Raw genomic sequence first — 18,486 nt, forward strand, 5'->3', positions numbered from 1 at the left:
CTCTTCATGGATAGGTATATTATATTTTTTGGAATTGATTGGTCTTTTTCATATTTTCACCATGCTAATGAATGGTAGTTATTCCACATTTTATATTATATAAATACAGTTCTTTTTAATCGATGTGCTTGTCACATTATTGACCGTTCTATGTCAAAAGTTTACCGAACCCTGGCCGCCAGAATGAATTTCAAGTTGCAGTACCTTCTTCTGAAACTTCCAAGTATTTTCGGTAATATAAGATGGTAGTAATCATAATTCATGGGATATAGACGATAGTAATAATTACAACATGGCGTTCAAAATAATAGTTTTTACTTTCACTGTGTTGACTGTTAATTCTTGTGGAAAAGATATTGAAGAAAGTACATAAAACTTATTCCAAATGATTTAATAATGATTCGTATCGATTTCGTTTGGTTTAATATGCGATTCTGAACTGATGAAACGATAAATATATTCGAACAGAGTGTAGCAAAATATGGTTATTGATCAACAGTCACAAAGCAACTATTTGAAATATTAAGAAGTAGGTACTTTATACCTGGAATTGTTTTAATTAAAAAGGAACGCATTTAAACTATAAAATCCTTTATGTACATGATGAAATGCAGCCAATTAATAAAAGATATGTGAATGGTATACAGACTTACCTATACCTATATATATTTTAGATATGGTAATAAAATAACTACATACATATTCCTTGAATACATCAAAACGGTAATGAAAAACGGGTAAAAGTAGAATTATTAAAACAGGGGAGGTATGTGATGGAAATGAATATTTATATAGGTATATTTTAAATCGTCGCAACGGACGGAACATGGAGAATGTCGACAGATTTAAATAGCTAGGGGTGCACATAACGGGAGATGGAGAGAGAAATCGCTATCCGTATGAATCGAGTAAGATTCAACTCACAATAATTATTATACAAAACCAAATGCCGGATGTCCAAGCTGGTATTTTGAAGGTTTTGCTTTACGGTAGCGAATTATGGTACGATAAGGCGGTTCCACATTTTGTTACAGCACCTCGCTCGGATACTAGATTGTTTTCTTGGTCTGATGCGGTAACAAATCTGGACAATGCTATGATACGGTGAAGCTAAAGAATTCTGCCATGAATAGGGAAAACGCAAGATGGCTGCTGGACAACCGGGATTCTTGGAGGCGCCAAATAGTATGTAACAGAAATATCTTAGTTTCATATTTTGCAATCCGTGTAGAATTGTCAGTCAAAGAATTAAACAAAAACTAGTGAAACTTTGACATTTTTTTGTTTATTATTCGGTGATAACATAATAAGTATATAAATAATTACAAGATAACAAGAACTTTTTATATACAATGTTTTTAAATTCTGTTGAACCATATAAACTTGACTTAACTAGCTTAAACGATCAAAAAAAATTGTACTTGACATGTCATATTGATTTCCATAGTAACGCACGTATATATTAATAATTTATATATAAGAATACGAGCTAAGAAAAACGTTGTAAAATACATACAGTGAATTTTACATCTTTCCTAATCATTTGTGGAATCAATAATGGACATCGTTGAACTTTTTGTGGGTGACCTTATCATAACATTATGTTTTTTTAAAGCACTTTTTATTTAACTTTTTTGAGAACTGCCAATCGACTTTTAATTTTAGAATGAAGTACTTATTGTACCGAATGCTGTTGTATACCTAAGTACTTAATAATAATATGTAATAATTTTACCTTTTCATAACAATTCAAACGATCGAGAATAAAATTACACGTCGTCTGAAGAGGATTGACCGCTGGGTATGACGATGGAAAGCAACGGATGGATTTAAAAAAATACCACCTCATTCTAAGGTCGATATTTATTATAAATTAATCAGAAATATTAAGATTGAATTCTTTGAATAGTAAAGGACATAGTTTATGATCGGTGTCTTTGGAATTATCTTAAAACGTGTTTATTGTGCCCATTTCCTGAATAACAAAATGTCTAATTCTTGTCAGATTTGGGTCCACAGAGATTGCAAATATAATTTTCTACGGTAAATATGTTAGGTACTGTATAATGTTATACAACAATTATTTCACTAACAGTTTTATACATGCGTTGAAAAATTAACAATTTACAAACAAGTCTAAACAAACCATTAGATCGTGAGGCTTAAACAAATACTATTTTATATAATAAAAATACTTCATGAAGTCATTGAATGTTTAACATAAATATAAATAAATAATAATAATATAAATAGATTTTCTACGACATTTAAGGAATGTCTATGTTTATAGGTACCTTTATATCTGAAAATACAATAAAATCTCTTTTTCGACCTACGTGGCACATGCGGATTCTCTCAAAAACTCATTTTGGGGTTTCCGTATTTTTCATCCCTGGATTTTGGAATCAAGAATTTAAGCGACATTCCGGGATATCAGCCCTTAGTACAGCAAGAATTTTAGTTATTCATAAAAGAGGCGCCTCGGTATTATAAATGTGCACTTGGGATTATGCCCATTGCACTGAAAGCTGGAAGAAGGTTATCGATATATAGGGTCTAAAATCCGGTACGTCTGTACACCCTTTGTGTGTATATGTTCCAACACTATTAAGCGGTGTCTAGTACCGAAACTTTCACATAGGACACCTGTTACATTTCCCAAGCGGAACGCTTTGCGAAGGGTATTCTGTCTCCAACCCTTCGAAATAACTTTTTTAATGGCCTAAACGCTTCGCCGCTAATTTACAACAATACGAAAAATAACTTTTAGGCCGCAGACGAACAATAGGCGAGCTTAGCGGGGGAGCTATTTCGAACGGAAGGAAAGCTGTTTCGATTTTTCCGGGTCAAAAAACTCATCAAGAAAATATACTTTATTAAAATAAAACTACCTGTTGTATATAGCCACTAGGCGCTTATAGTTGTATAAATGTATGTACGAAATGTATTTTTTTATTAATATTAAGAGGTCAACATACTTTAATCGATATGAAATGATACTTACTGTGCCAACAATTATTATTATTATACCCGGACGATCAATTTATTTTGTAGACCCCAGTCGTTTCTTCTTTCTATAGTATGATAATATATTGACACATCCTGCATCTTGCGCATACTGTCCACTGATCTCTTGAGTGGGTGACTAAAGAATATTTATTTTTAATATAGAATACGTTTATTGACAGAAACTATCAAAATAATACATGCAGATAAAACAGACATGATATTTTCATGAAAACTGTTCTACAACAAAATGGCGGTTGTTTCCCGAATTACTCCCCATACCTACATTTTAAATTATTTCAATATTTGAAAGTATATATTACATATAAGTTTTTGGGGAAATTTAATGTAAAAAGGGGGTGTTGGTCATCGATAGGACAAAATATGCCATAATAAATGCCCAGCGTGTAAAAAAAATCGCTGTGTGTACTTATGTACGCGCGTTAGAAGTTATACTTATTTGGCGTACTTAACAAAATTTTTGATAAACTAGATTTTTCGACTAGCTCTTAAGAATAAGGACCGCTTATTGGAACGCCGTTGGTTTATTTCTATACACTTCAACTTATATTACTAAATTATATAATGGTTTCTCGTTGTTTTTTATTTTTAAAGCACCAACTGTCACTCTGAGGTTTAATCGCTTGTTTACGTAAGGAATTGAAAATGGCCGACAATAATAAATTCGCTGCCTAGGCAACGGAACAATTCTAAACCATAATATTATACTGTGTAATCGTCACGATTGCAGTACCATACCGTGGCGTAAAGGTAGAGCGTTCGGCTGATAACCGAACAATCGGTAGTTCGAATCCAATCGAGTGCGTTTTTTTTCGTGTGAAAAAATAAATTATGTGTTACATGTCACACGCCAAAAACACACTCTGATCTGATTTCCCAAACGCGCCTTAACTTCAAAAATATATTGTGTTATTTGGCTGACGAATTTTACGGGATACTTTTTGTTAATCCCATTTAATTTTTTTCCACCTTTCATTGTCATCTTCAGGATTTAACCACAACTGTCAAAAATTACAGCAATTCTACTGATTATTTAAAATAATAAATTTTCTTAATCCTTTCTATGCCGCAATTAATTAATTGATAGTAATTAACATAAGAATTGGTGTAATTAGGGCGTCCAAAGACGCTTTGGGCACTTAACCAGTTAAATCATATTTCATTGATGTTTATATATCTTCAATAAATAATCGTGCATTTTAAAACGTAGCATTGTAATATATTTTGTACCCGTTAATAATCTCCCTTTCAAGCAGTTGAAACCGGTCCTAATTATTATTAAACTTACTTGTATTACATTTAATCGTTACCTATTGTGTATTATTTTAATTAATACAATGTATTTCTACCAAGAATTGACAGTTAACACCAAAACAGAAACAGAAAAAAAAGAAAATTCTAAAGTGGATAAATGAAAGAACCATCAAGGTAATTCATTAAAAAAATTAATTTTTAAACTTAACAGTTATAAAAACCACAATAAGATGGGTCGAAATATATTTTAATTTTTATCTAGACTATTTTCGTCTGCCACGAATATATTTGAACCTTGGTAAGACAATCATAGTGATAATAAAATAAATACTAGAACGCGAAATAGCCGAAAGGATTTACTCATGATGGATCGATGCTCTGTAGCAATTAAACTAAAAAGATCTTGAAACATGTCTTTTTTTTTTGGGATTTTAATCTGGGATTTTTTTAAGGAGTTAAATAAAAACCATAATGACACAAAAAAACAACAGAAGAATAAGTTAATACATAATCAATGTAGGCTCTTGCAAAATTTAATACATATTTTAAGGTTACATGTAAATTGTACGTAAAACATTTCACCGTGGCACAGTTCGCCGTGGGCTTTCTTACCGGAAAGAGATGACCGTATACTATACGGTCACGAATTTTATTCGATTCAATATGAACATTAATTCAATTTTCATAGCTGATTTTGGCAAAATTCATAAATAATTCAAGAATGAAGACATAACCTAACCTAACGTAACCTAACCTAACAAATAATCCAGTATATTGGCTATTTTCAAAATATATTTTGTGCTGTCTTCCTCTGTAAAGTGTAAACCGACGAGAACCCTGTTTTATTTAGACATGCATTGTCAGTAGGTACTATACGACCCAAAGAGGTTGGACGGTCTTTAATATACGGCCATATATTTTCGGTACAACATTTCACGGTGAAGTGTGATACGGCGAACTGTACACGTACGAGTTTCCGGACACGATATTTTCAGGATCTATCAATCTATAATAGTAATTACAAGTGATTCAAAGAACCAATAAATAATAGATAATACGAATAAAGATTAATATTTCAGAAGAGATTATCAGTCAAACTTTAATACCCATAGATCATTAATTACTCACTAAGACTTTCACCCATAGGTCAAAAATTACCTAATCGATAATGGTTAGTTTTTGATATCTATTAAGACCTAAGCTTAACTAAGACTAAGGGTTTCGCCTTACACAGACCTTAAATGTTTAATTAAGTCGGTTCTTTGTCAGGGGGATATGAGAAAGGGCCTCAGACCTCGATATTGGCTTCAATTAATCCGATCCCTTGATCAATTTCAAGTCCCGAAATAGGTCCCTTTGTTTTTCGGGACATGTCATACCATACTCAAATTGTGGGACGTGACGGGTATTGCACGACATAAAGCGCAGGTAGTTATTTCAAAACCAATTTAACTCGAAAGTTATGGGACTCATCTCTGTCTATTTGGGTGCCTACAGAGTACAATCTGCATATTTTTAGATTACTTTTTGTTGTTTTAAATACCAATCCAAGATTGTTTTCAAATAAAAAGTATGTACTAAACTTATCCCACTGTGCTGATACTTTATTATTGTGTAATATTTAAAATGTACAATATTGAAAAAGAAAGTACTTGGGTACATTTAATTTTTCAGAATAAAATATTATTTGTTTATTCTTATCGATATAGTATTGGCGTATTACAAGCAATTAACAATATAAAAGGAAATAAAATAATTCGATAATCATTATCAGTGGGGTCACAGATAATGTACCCTGTAAGGTGAGCGCGTGTACGCGCGCACAACTACCAAAATGTGTCCGCACACATGCTTTCATCCTCCGCACAGTCCTCACACAAAAATATTGTAAAAGAAAGTTTACTTTGCCAGATTTTAGTTTTGCTCGAATGCACGAAAATATCACATGTACAATTCTTTTACTCATTTCTCGGAAAACGAAGGTCACGTGCGTATTTTAGTGTTTATCAATGACCACATATGAGTAGTTAATATATTTTATAAACATTATTATAAATTATCGTTGTTAGTGTTAACATTATATAAAATCACTGAAATTTATAAATAAAAAAACCTTAAAGTTTTAATGAAAAATTGTATGTGTGTGTTTGTGGGGCGGAGGGGGGTGTAAATTTACCGCACCGGGTGATGGCCCACTGCTTAGATGCGTTGATGATCCGCACACACAATAGAAAAATTAGAGGGAACGTTGGTCACAGACGCATTAAAGAGAAAAAACAATAACGATGAATACAACAGCATTTTGTGAACCGACCTTGTTACAAAGCATGTAGAGTCCGCTGTTCTTCACTTTCATCTGTATTTATCTGTTTATTGCAAAATAATAACATTTATATGAGATGATTCTGGTAGAATACAATCTATACGTCTGGGGTTAATTTTATTTTTCAAATCGTTCGTTCATTTATAATAGTACGAGTAGGTACGCCAATCTGTCAGTTTTTGATGTAGAAAAACATTGTGTAAATTTAAAATTAAAAAATATCTAAATTTTAATTCCATCAAGTACCTTATGTCGATAGTATCCGATAGTATCTACATATTAATATTAAAAAATATCTAGTATTTATTACACATAATAATAAAGAATATAAGTATAATTTTTCTTCTTTCGACCATGTCCGATCCTAATAGGATCATATGGGCCTCCACAGAGTAGAGGTTTGTATTGACAGATTTTGTTTTTTTTTTTACGAGAAATGGATGTCAGCCACTTGCTCAACCTATTAAATCCATACCCTGGCACACACAAATTGAAAAACAAAATGTGTACTTGCCAGACCCAGGATTCGAGCCTGGGACCCACGGCATTATAGTCCCATGCTTAAGCCGGGAGGCCACCGTATTATCCATATTATACATTAATAATGTAGACTATTTTAGCGAGTAGTGTTAGATGGTGTACGTATATAGTATTATCCCATATCCATTAGTGAACACCGATTTAAATTTAATCGCTTTAATGGTGTTAGTTGTAAATTCTAAAATTATATTAATTAAATTAAAAACACAACATGTAGAGTCCGCTGTTCTTCACTTTCATCTGTATTTATCTGTTTATCTGCACAACACGTAGTAATTACATAATCTACATAATTTAATAACAGTCAGGACCGATTTCGTCCGCGGAATTTTCATTTTTTTTTTAAATTACTAAGCCATTTAAACTTAAATCGATATTCCGATAGAAGGTCACAGAATACGTTAATAAGTATGTGGTTACTTATAATTAATTATACATACATATATTAAATAATTAATAACAAATTAGGTGTTAGTTTTTTTTTTAAGTATTTGGAAATGCGTACGAAAGGAAAAAACTCTAAAATCACTACCTTTCAGAAGAGCCAAACGAAGACAGAAGAATTTTGAACAACTTTGTATCGAAACTAGTCACGTTTTATATGAAATTAACAAATGTAGCGGCTATGAATCAACACACCATTTTTCCCCTTTATGCGTAATGTAAACATATGATTTAATTGACATATTTGATTTAACTTTCGACTGGTTATGCCTAACGTGCACAACTTAAAAAAATAGTTTCTGTCATCAGACAGTATCAAAATGTTTTCCAGTTAAGGAAAGGTGAAGGAAAGTAAAACAAATAACATATTAATATTCACTATAATATCAAAATGAAGTAGAATAAAACTATAGTTTTATTTTAAGGTGAGGTAATATTCTCATTTATGGAAACTCGGAATTTTATCTATCAAAAAGTCACCCCTTGGAGAATAAAATATCACGAAGGTTATTCGATTGGTAAGCCGACGTCCCAAAGGGCTGAATTATTAATAAATCGATTGAGTTTTATGTATTTAATCTAATACACCGACGGAGAAACGAAAACCACTGGATCGACCCAGCGCCGACTGTACAGGTACAAGGAGGAAATTCCCGTCCAAATAAACTAACTATACACGGGAAGATTTTAAGCATTCAATCAAATCAATCGTCAGTCATTTTTTATTCTGTCCATTGTACCTACTCCTGAAGGCATTTTATTGCATATTTTATCTTTACTTAAGCGGTAGTGTAGTGCTACTAGGTATAACATTTATTTTATAAATCCTAAAATGTGGCATTCCTGGACAAATTACATTTAACTGCATATTGTAAAGTAAGATGCCTTATCGATGTTGTAATGTCAATACACCGTATCTGATCTATATGACCAAAATGACTGTTTGTAGGTACTAAAAACAACAAAAATACTGCCCATCGACTGCGAAATTCCATAGCTGTAGTTGTTTTAACAAAAATGATACAGCTATTTTAGTAATTTTTCGTAGGTATCTGAACATTGTAGAAATAAACCTGTAACAGTCCGTATTTTGCCTCTAAGCTGTCAAGCATGTTGCATGACGTGTGTTGAATTCACTTTCAAAATGTCACTTTTGAATTATTTAAAAGGTAAAACAGTAAGTAATATATGTAACAAATTTGGATGTTTATCTTTATAATATGTCACATTTTACTGGATGTTTTTATTATATTAGGCGTTATATGCATTGCTTTAAAACTTTTCACGTTACGGGTATTTGGCATGCTATATAGTTACAACATGTGTGAACTATTGACAGTCAGATAAGGGATATTAAATATTTATTTTTTTAGCTTCCTGCACAATTTTTAAAAAGTCACTTACGGGATATTGACATTAGGACATCAACTTTCATTTACTATAAATTAACATTTAATTATTTTAAAAATCAATACGAGTCTGTGTATACTGTGTCCGACCCTTAGTTGAAGCATGTAGACGCCACACGGTGCCTCCAAAAATTCCTATCGCTTGCATTTTTCCAGGTCATGCCACAATCTCGTAGTTTCGACGTGTACACTGTGGATAGTATTTAACAGCCTTCTAGGATGCGGGATCTACTTAGTTTTAAGTCATGTTGAAATTATCTAGAGGCATCCGCAGCACGTGGATGAGCCTGGTCGAACGTCGCCTCTTCACTATCAGTGTAATGAGAGCCAGCTTGGTCCGCTCTTCCATCTCCTTGTTACTCCTAAAACTATACTTCCTTTCGTACACCCAGTATCTAAAAAATATCTGTTCTTATCTCTATAAAGCAACACCGTAGGAATGAAATTATTGTCGAATAGGCGGCATTTGATTTTAACATATAAAATTACTTAATAAAACTGTTTTACAAGATGGCTTACCATTTCAAAGATGTATGAGAGTTGTTAAATTTGAATAATTAATAGTTGGTATGAATTTTAGTTTTTTGCTTTGTCAAATCAACGGCTGATTAGATAAATAATTACAAGATAAAAAGAACTTTTTATATACAACGTTTTTAAATTTTCTGTTAAATCATATAAACTTGACTTGACTAGCTTAAACGATCAAAAAAATTTGTACTTGACATATTGTCATATTGATTTCCATAGTAACGCACGTATATATTAATAATTTAGTTGGTAGGACCCCATACGGCTAGCAACCAATAATGGTATTGAAATAACTTTTCTTACAAAACAGAATTAACTGAAAATGAATTCAATTCTACTTAAAGATGGCTAAAAGTATAAAAAAAATGCATTGGCATCGTGTTCTGATATATTCTAAAAGTTTCAAATGCCTAGCTAGTCGGGAAGTTAGACAAAGAACCACCGGACAAATAAAAATACGAGCTAAGAAAAACGTTATAAAAAATCATCCGGGAGCCTAATCGGTATATTATAACTTCGTGTGTTTTAGCGGCGATTTGCGGATCGCCTTGCACTTTCAGGTATAATCTACGTCCCCGACCCCGTGAAATTCCTGAAAATCGTAACCATAATAAGATGGTCGTAGATTTGTGTTGTTTTTCATTTCAAAGTCCAGTACCATTAGAAAATGTTTAAGCGGACCATGTCTGCAGGATTTCTAGATCACTCGTGTAGGTTCAGTGAAATGCAAAGGGTTTGCGTACTCGGCCAGGATTTATGAAGGACTACTAACTTTCAAAATTTCAGGTATATTTTCTGATTTCAGCTTCCATTGAAGAGGGGAGTTTAATTAAATTGACAAGAACAATACATTACATTAACAGATTAGGGGTCGCTGTTTAATTTAAAATTAAATTAAATTAATCACGTATTTTCAACAGTATATGAGTATTTAAACCTACTTTGAAATGTCATCTGGGCACCAGGACAACTGGATGTTTGCTTCTTGGCGCTGGTATTATAATGTTTTTGCAAGATATATTATAGTGTTTACTTGGTGGTAATTTTTGATAATTTATCAAATGGGTCGTCATTCAATAGTTACAAGTTACCACATATAAATACATATTTTTACAACTGTTACGCACACATGATAAACTTTTTAAAAGTAAGTATGAGTACCGAAATTAAAGTTAAATTCGAGTTTTTTTCCGACCATGACCGATCCTAATTAGATCACATGGGCCTCCAAGAGTAGAGGCTTGTTTTAACAGATTTTGTTTGTGTAGAAATGGATGTTAGCCACTTGCTTAAACTATTAGGTCCAAACTTTAACTCATACACAAATTGAAAAACAATTTGTGTACTTGCTAGACTCAGGATTCGAACCTGGGACCCACGACGCGATAGGCCGACGCTAAAGCCTCGCGAATTAGTGTAGGGTTATCTTTATCATTATGTTGGGGAGAGGGTTATTTAATATAATTTAGTAAATTGTATTTTCAGAGGACGTATTTTTTATTGTAAAATTTTCACTTTATAAAAAGAATGAAGAATACTTAGGTAGGACTATAAATTCTAGATAGTGTAAAGTGTATATACCTACTACCACACATATAATTAATCTTTACCGGCATCAAGGTGACGTTTACTTTCAGTTATCCTGACGACTAGATGGCAGTCGGTGGCGCCAAATCGTTACATATTTTCCTGTAGTCTGCCACCATCACCACACAATGGTAACATGTATTTATTGTGATTAATTTGAAATGAGAATATTGTCATCAGTGAAGGTTTGATGGTGGTCACTAAATTCATCATTCAGAAAGGATTTAAATAATTATAAAATGATAAAAGATTTTTTGAAGCAACAATTTTGAGGTCAGTGTTTAATCGATAATATCATTGTGGCCTGTTTCAGAAAGGACACCGGTGTCGCGCTCCTATATAATAAAGAGGCCTTTGTATTCGAATAAAGGGGCCTTTCTATTATGTTTATGAACGCCCCAGAGATAATGAGTCAACGCGTGTCTGGTACACGTTTCCGTCGGCCACTACAGTCTCAAGCCGCCGATACACTTGTTTTTATTACGTTTTATGTTCTAATTTATAACGCGAAATTATGCGTTGACTCATTAGCTCTGGGGCGTTCATAAACATAATACAAGGCCCGTTTATTCGAATACAAATGCCTCCTATATTATATCGAGCGCGACACCGGTGTCCCTTCTGAAACGGGCCTTAAAATGGTGATATCAAGTTTAAATGGTGTCTGTTGGCGTACTTATTTTTTAGACTTTCGTCAGTGTTTCCGAATATTTTGTAATTGACAATCATACCGTTTATCTCTGGTGGATGAAACAAAATGATGTTTCCGTATTTATGATCTTTACAAAAAAATATTATATTTCAAACCGTTCAGCGCCAAAATGTGTTAAATAAATGTTTTAATAACGGGAAAAGCTAAAAATAAATTCAAAGTGCGAATCTAAAGTCGGATAATAAAATCGGTTTAGGAGATTTATTTTTGATAAGTAGTTAAAGATATTCCGTCCGGGCACTGGGGGATTATTTTTTATCTCGTGGTTAAAAATAAGCAAAAAATAAAAGCATTCAATAGACGAAATCTTTTAATGAAAACTAAGCTGTGAGGATTTTCTTTTTATATAAAATATTATTTTTTACTTATATGTTTTTAAACAGGTAGTTGCTTAGGACATGATAATAACTTTCCTTATGTTTGTAAATAATTTTCTTTCTAGTAATTTAAATAATGTGAAGTTAGTTGAATATATTATGTTTTCAGGTCACATGTTTAATATTTGTGGCGTAATCATTTATTCATTGTATAAATCGACCGACATAAAAAAATAATCAGGAAAAGACATTGCAATATAATATTATAATATGAGTTATCCTATCAAGCTATAGAGAGAAATTGATATGTTATCTTACCCAATATAAAACGTGCGGTATCGATTAGTCATTCTTTACTTCCGAAGAGATAGTATTTCTAATCGGAGCGTACCTGGAAAAGAAAAAAATAATATGTTAAAAATAGAATATAATATTTATTAAATCTGATAAATTGTGGGGGGAGAACATTACATGTGATGGATAAAATGTTTTTTCCGATCACGCATGTGCAGGTAACAATAATTATAATTAGTCATTGAATACAAAACAAATATTTTCTGATTTTAACAAGATAACAAAAAGACAATTAATGTTAGCTACAATATACTTCAATATAAATTGTAGTAAAACTTTCATTGATAACCGTTTTACAATATTGGTGGTTTAGTCACTTGATATTCACCACAATATAAATGCAATTAATTATAATACGACACATGCTTGGTTCACATTGTAAAGTTTATTATAGGCAATGATGATTATAGTCAAGATTCAGGGATTCTAACACACTGGGTGCTACCCAGTGTTTTGCCATCTTTTTATATCTTGATTATAGTACAAAAGAGTCAAAATTATGGTATTTTTGGCATATTTACGTTATTTTACATTTTCGCTGATTCAACACTATAGTATTGTACTATAAATATAGTAAATTGGCAACACAGCTACTTCAGGTGATACCAGGGAACACAGGAATAATGGGAAGTGCTTTACCTTCTGGGTGTGATAGTAACAAGGTTTAATTCTTGAGAGTGGATTTATATGGAAAAGGTATACCTACTTAAACAACACTGTGTGCATTAATGTTTGTCACGATTGTCTCGTAACCGAAACGCGCATTCAGTATTAGTAATATGTAAGGATATTCTGGAGGCATGTTTTAGAAGTATTTTATAGTCTGACCGTCATTAAGTGATAAAAAATCCGGCATCAAAATCTTGGTACATGGCGGCGACTGGCTTTGGATTTATATGTTATTAAAAAATAAAATCTGTTATTACAAACCTCAACCCTGTGGAGGCCCATATGACCCTATTAGAATCGGACATGGTCGGAAAAAAAATAAATGTTCTGCGGGCGATACCAAATTAAAACGAAAGACACTAGCACACGACTAGTCCACATCACATACGATCGATCACGGCGAATTCTATTAAAAAAAGTTCAATAATAATTAGCAATTGAGTTGTAGAGTATTATTATTATAATGCCGCACAAATTGACGTCAAAATTTCTCAGATCAGAGAAGCATCCTCTCGCTACAGTGGTCTCAAGTCACTCTCAAGCATTGTAAAATGATTGTAAATCGATCAAAACCAGAGGTTGGCGACACGACTTACCCCGCCGCCTGATGATATCAGTGCTATAATATTATTATATGTGACGCATAAAACCAAAGGACCCATCTATACAATTTACATTAATTACAATGCTTATTCTTCAAGAGTATCAGATGCCTGCCTATACAATGCGATCTGTTATTTATGCATGAATTTAGCCGTTCCCGTTTGCGCATCGATTGATATTAGGTACTAAGTTATTTAAAAATATTATTAAAAACCAAAGAAAATACGCATTTTTAATATTATATAATTAGGTAGATACTTATTTGTAAAAAATTTTGTAAAAAAATTATCTTTTACTTATACCTACCTATTTATCTATTTTTTTTCTCTTCAACACAAAACATTCGCGTGCCATAGGTTCGCCATCCTTGGTATAGAGGTAGGATACAGGAAATATAGAAAAGAAATCATTCATAATAATGTGATATAAGATTTCGCAAGTGTTAAGGCAGGTCACGCTTTATTGCCAGGCATACGTCTTCTGTCTCGTCTCGACCTGAATAGCCTTAAAGCGGTCACGTTTCATTGGTGAAGATACAAATCACGTGATACAAATCACGTTTCCCATAGGTACCACAATATCTCAATTTATGACCACGGGGTGGAAAAGGGCCGGCGTTTGAAGAGGCCCGTGTGATGAAAGGGGGTTGTGAATAGGTTTTTATCGGATGATTCCTTTGTACAGCGATATGACACTTCATTTCACGAATCAATTAACGTAATAGGATTAATGGTCGAATTGGTATTACCCGGAACACATTCTGTATCGGTCATTGCCGACTCAAGTGGAAAGCCGATATATTCACAACGACTGGTCCTACTTTTTCCGCTCCTCCCGTTGTTGTCTATAGATGACCTGTCATTGTTCTATAGAGTACTCATACTGACGCGTCTGTCGTGTTTACACAGGGATGATTTGGATAGATGAGTTACACGATAAATAATACACTAGCATTAACACACCTTCTACAAATGAAATGCATAGATCAATGCTACATATTTTTTTGGAAATCGATATTACCACCGGTTTTTGTGTGAAGGACTAGTCAGACTTTGACAGCTGATGAATAACAGGAATGTACATTATTTATAAATAACTCTGATAATTCATATATTTGATTTGAGAATTTTTTATAATTCAATTTGAAACGAGAAAGGGCGAATCAATATGTCAAGCAATCTGGGATCTGATTTTGACAGCTGAAAAATGGACCACTCGTTGCTTGTGCAAAAAGATATGCTCAGGCTTTATTAATCAAAAGATGGCGCTGGTATCGGTACGATAAATAAAAGCAAAAATAAATACATAACATAATCTTATTGAAGAAATTATAGTGATTCCAATTCTGGGAAAGAATCAATAACACTTAGTATTTACAAGGAAACCGATAAATATAATATGCCTCAGTACTGAATTGGTTTATTATATAAATATATAATAGGCCAGTGGTGGCGAACCTATGGCACGTGTAATGATTTTGCTTGGCATGGGAATCTTTTATTTTGAAGAGAAAAAAATACATACATATAATATAATGTGACAGATCGCATCGTATAAAAATAGCGAGCAAAAATTCTTCAAAAATAAGCATGACGTTTAATGTAAATATAATATAATTGCATAGATCGGTCGTTAGGCTTTATGCGTCACATATATTATTATCGCACTCACCTCATCAGGCGGCAGGGGTAGCTCTGATTTTGATCGATTTACAATGCTTGTGACCACTGTATCGAGAGAATGCCTGATCTGATTGGAGCAACTCTGATATCAATGTGTGTGTAAAGAACCAAAGTAAGTGATACAGTAACAGACAGTCTCATGTCTACACACGAAAATGGCTGTACCAAATAAAAAAACATAAACTTGGTTTCAAAATTCAGTTTCAGTTTTTTGTGGACCGAAATTTATGACGTAAATGGAAAATGCGATATAGCTATTATGTGTGATCTGTTCTGTGAGTGGTATATAGAACATCATCATTTTTTTTATTAGGATTCTTAAAAACAATATTTTTCCACATGAAAAACTGCTCGGCACGTCAGATAGTCTAAAAATAATATTTGGGAAATTTTAGCACGAGTACGTAAAAAGGTTCGCCAACCCTGATGTAGCCGATCTTAGAACAAGACGTAAGCGATAATTAAATTGTTTAAAAATATATTATTCTACAGCCATACAAAAGCAATATATAAATCTTCTCATTCTTTGGTAAGTACCTACTTGTTAAAAAAAACTCCACGCGGCGGGATTTGGTACCATTGCTGATACACAAGTTTTCCTCCGTGTTTAATTTTACCTTCAGTTTTCGCACCATTTTGATATATTGGAAGCTAACCTAACATAATCTAATACCTGCACGAACATGTACCTATTCAGTGGATTGTGTTAGGTTTGATTTGTTTTTTAAGTTTAAAATTACCACTGAAGGACTCGTTTGATCGGTTAATTGATTAAGTCCAGAAAAATACATGTCAGCGAAGAGCTCATGTCCAACAGAAGTGTAGGACGGGTATGGAAATATGCAGTATAACCATATTTTTTATGATAGTAGATTCTGAGGACAATTATATAATATAATATATGATTTTGATTAAATGTGCCTTCATATAACATTAAATTCAGATACTTACGTTCCTACTTATGTTTTAATATAAATCCATGAAAGCTATTAAGCTAAATACTAAATTGGTAAGTAGGTATACTGAAGTAGTATGTATTGTGTTTTGTAAAAAAGTAGTTTGTTTACGCGAATAAATCGGGGGTTTAGGATCGCAGGGGCCATAGAGCCTTACGTCAACAATAACTATTATTACTGCATAATCGAAACCAGGGCTAACTCGACTAACTAATTTTTTGTAGTGATCTTTTGACACCGAAATTTAATTAATAAAAGGATTGAATATGGATTAATTATTTAGAAAATTTAAATTCGACCGTTCATTTTTATTGTGGGCCGCTACTTCACTAAATGCGCCACTGTATGTATAATAGACACACATAAGTAAAAACTATGGTAGGCATACATTATATAATATATATTGTTCACCGAGTTCCGTGCATAATCTGATTGGGCAAATCAATCAGAATTGCAAAAAGCATGAATAAACTATGAGCACTATCCGCGATATGTTCTGATCCCAGCCAATTACCATCGGCTACGCTCAAATAGATATTCACGAATTTCGGCAAAATAAACGTTGAATAATTATCAGTTGAAATAATTCATTTTTAGATATTTCACGAAGTAATTCTCAAAAAGGGGTGAAATAGAACACATTGTCATAATACATGCTGTCATGTTATTTTATAACATAACACACTAAGCCAAGGAAGTCTTTACGAGGGCAACACTACGCAAAAGTACGACCGGATCACGCCTGCGCACGGGATAGTTTGTACGGAGTTCGTGATACTATTTCCGGCGCTAAACGAGATAGCGGGCTTTTTACACGAAGGTGAAGCAGGAGTCGATCTCTCAGTCTTGATCGTTCGAAGGAAGCAGACGTCTTGGCCAGTTCCGAGCCTCGGACCCGGGGCACAGGGCTTTCGATTTCCTGACGTTTTGGAGACGAGGACGATGGCCATCCGAAGGACGTCCCCCCCACGCCAGGAGATCGGAGGAACTCCACGGTCCCCACACGTTTGAAGACGCACTCCTCGATTCCGTCCTGGAAGGAATCGAGGGCAGCGAAAAGGCTGAAGAGCCTTTTGTGTAATTGGTATTTATTGTTCTTTTATGTTACGGTCCACCGACCGAATTAGCTTTTGGGTTTTTGTTCTAATTTGTTTAAATATTATATCGCATTAGGTGCTCGTGATTCACTTGAGTAATTATACTTCTCTATACACTGTAGCCCGCAAGTTATCTCATATATTAATTAATTATACACTTGTTTAAATTTCTCTACTTGCTTTTCATTTAATTATCCTTAACACTATTGTCTCTATGCATCATCATAGAGTGGCGCTCAAATCCGAGATATTTATATTTATTCCATCTTTATGTACTTTATTATTATACAGGAACATCACACGAATGAGCGAAGTAACCGGACAGGTAACTGAGGTCTATAGAGGTAAAAGTCAAACCATCCACGACCCTGCCTCCTATTTCCCCGAGTCTCATGCTCATCCCCAACCTATTCCCTACATCCCCATCCCATCCTTCCTAAATCCAACTGTCAAAATACCATGATAATGCTTCAAACCAAGTTAAATGATTTTTAATAAAATAACTTTTTTTTTAATTTTTAATTGTCCCCAGTCAGTGTCGCTAAATTTCAAAACCCGCTATAACACTTTTTTGAAATAATTAAGATTATATATCGTTGGATTTGTTATTAAAATCTCTACATGAAAATTTGATCGCCTCTTTCAAAATCCGCTACGATTAACTGTCATCTATGAAACAAAATCAATGTGTCTATCAAATCCCGCTATAACACTACTGAAACATTCCAAACCTTTTTAGTTCAAAAAGTTTTTATTGATTTTCTCAACATAATGAAAAGGTGTTATAGCGGGTTTTGAAACTCAGCGACACCCCTATTTGTCAGTCCCTTAAAAATTAAAAATTGGGATTCACTGTATGTCTTAATTTGGTCTGAAAATACGAGACTGTGGTTATAGAAAAACACATTATTAGGTTCTAGCATTATCATTTATCACACTTTCTTTCCTTACAAACATACTTTATTAAGTTTGGTAAAGCTC

At 33.2% G+C, this 18,486-nt stretch overlaps 1 protein-coding gene across 1 annotated transcript in view; it reads right to left on the reverse strand.

Moving 5' to 3' along the window:
- LOC147078188 (uncharacterized) overlaps positions 1 to 18,486 on the reverse strand; it is a 1,208,676-nt gene that overhangs the window by 717,330 nt on the left and 472,860 nt on the right. The gene's annotated exons all lie outside the window — the stretch shown is intronic.

Source organism: Rhyacophila brunnea, unplaced genomic scaffold (assembly GCF_057557595.1).
Source record: "Rhyacophila brunnea isolate RB1 unplaced genomic scaffold, BYU_Rbru_1.0 scaffold_12, whole genome shotgun sequence".
In the NCBI taxonomy this organism is placed as follows: domain Eukaryota; kingdom Metazoa; phylum Arthropoda; class Insecta; order Trichoptera; family Rhyacophilidae; genus Rhyacophila; species Rhyacophila brunnea.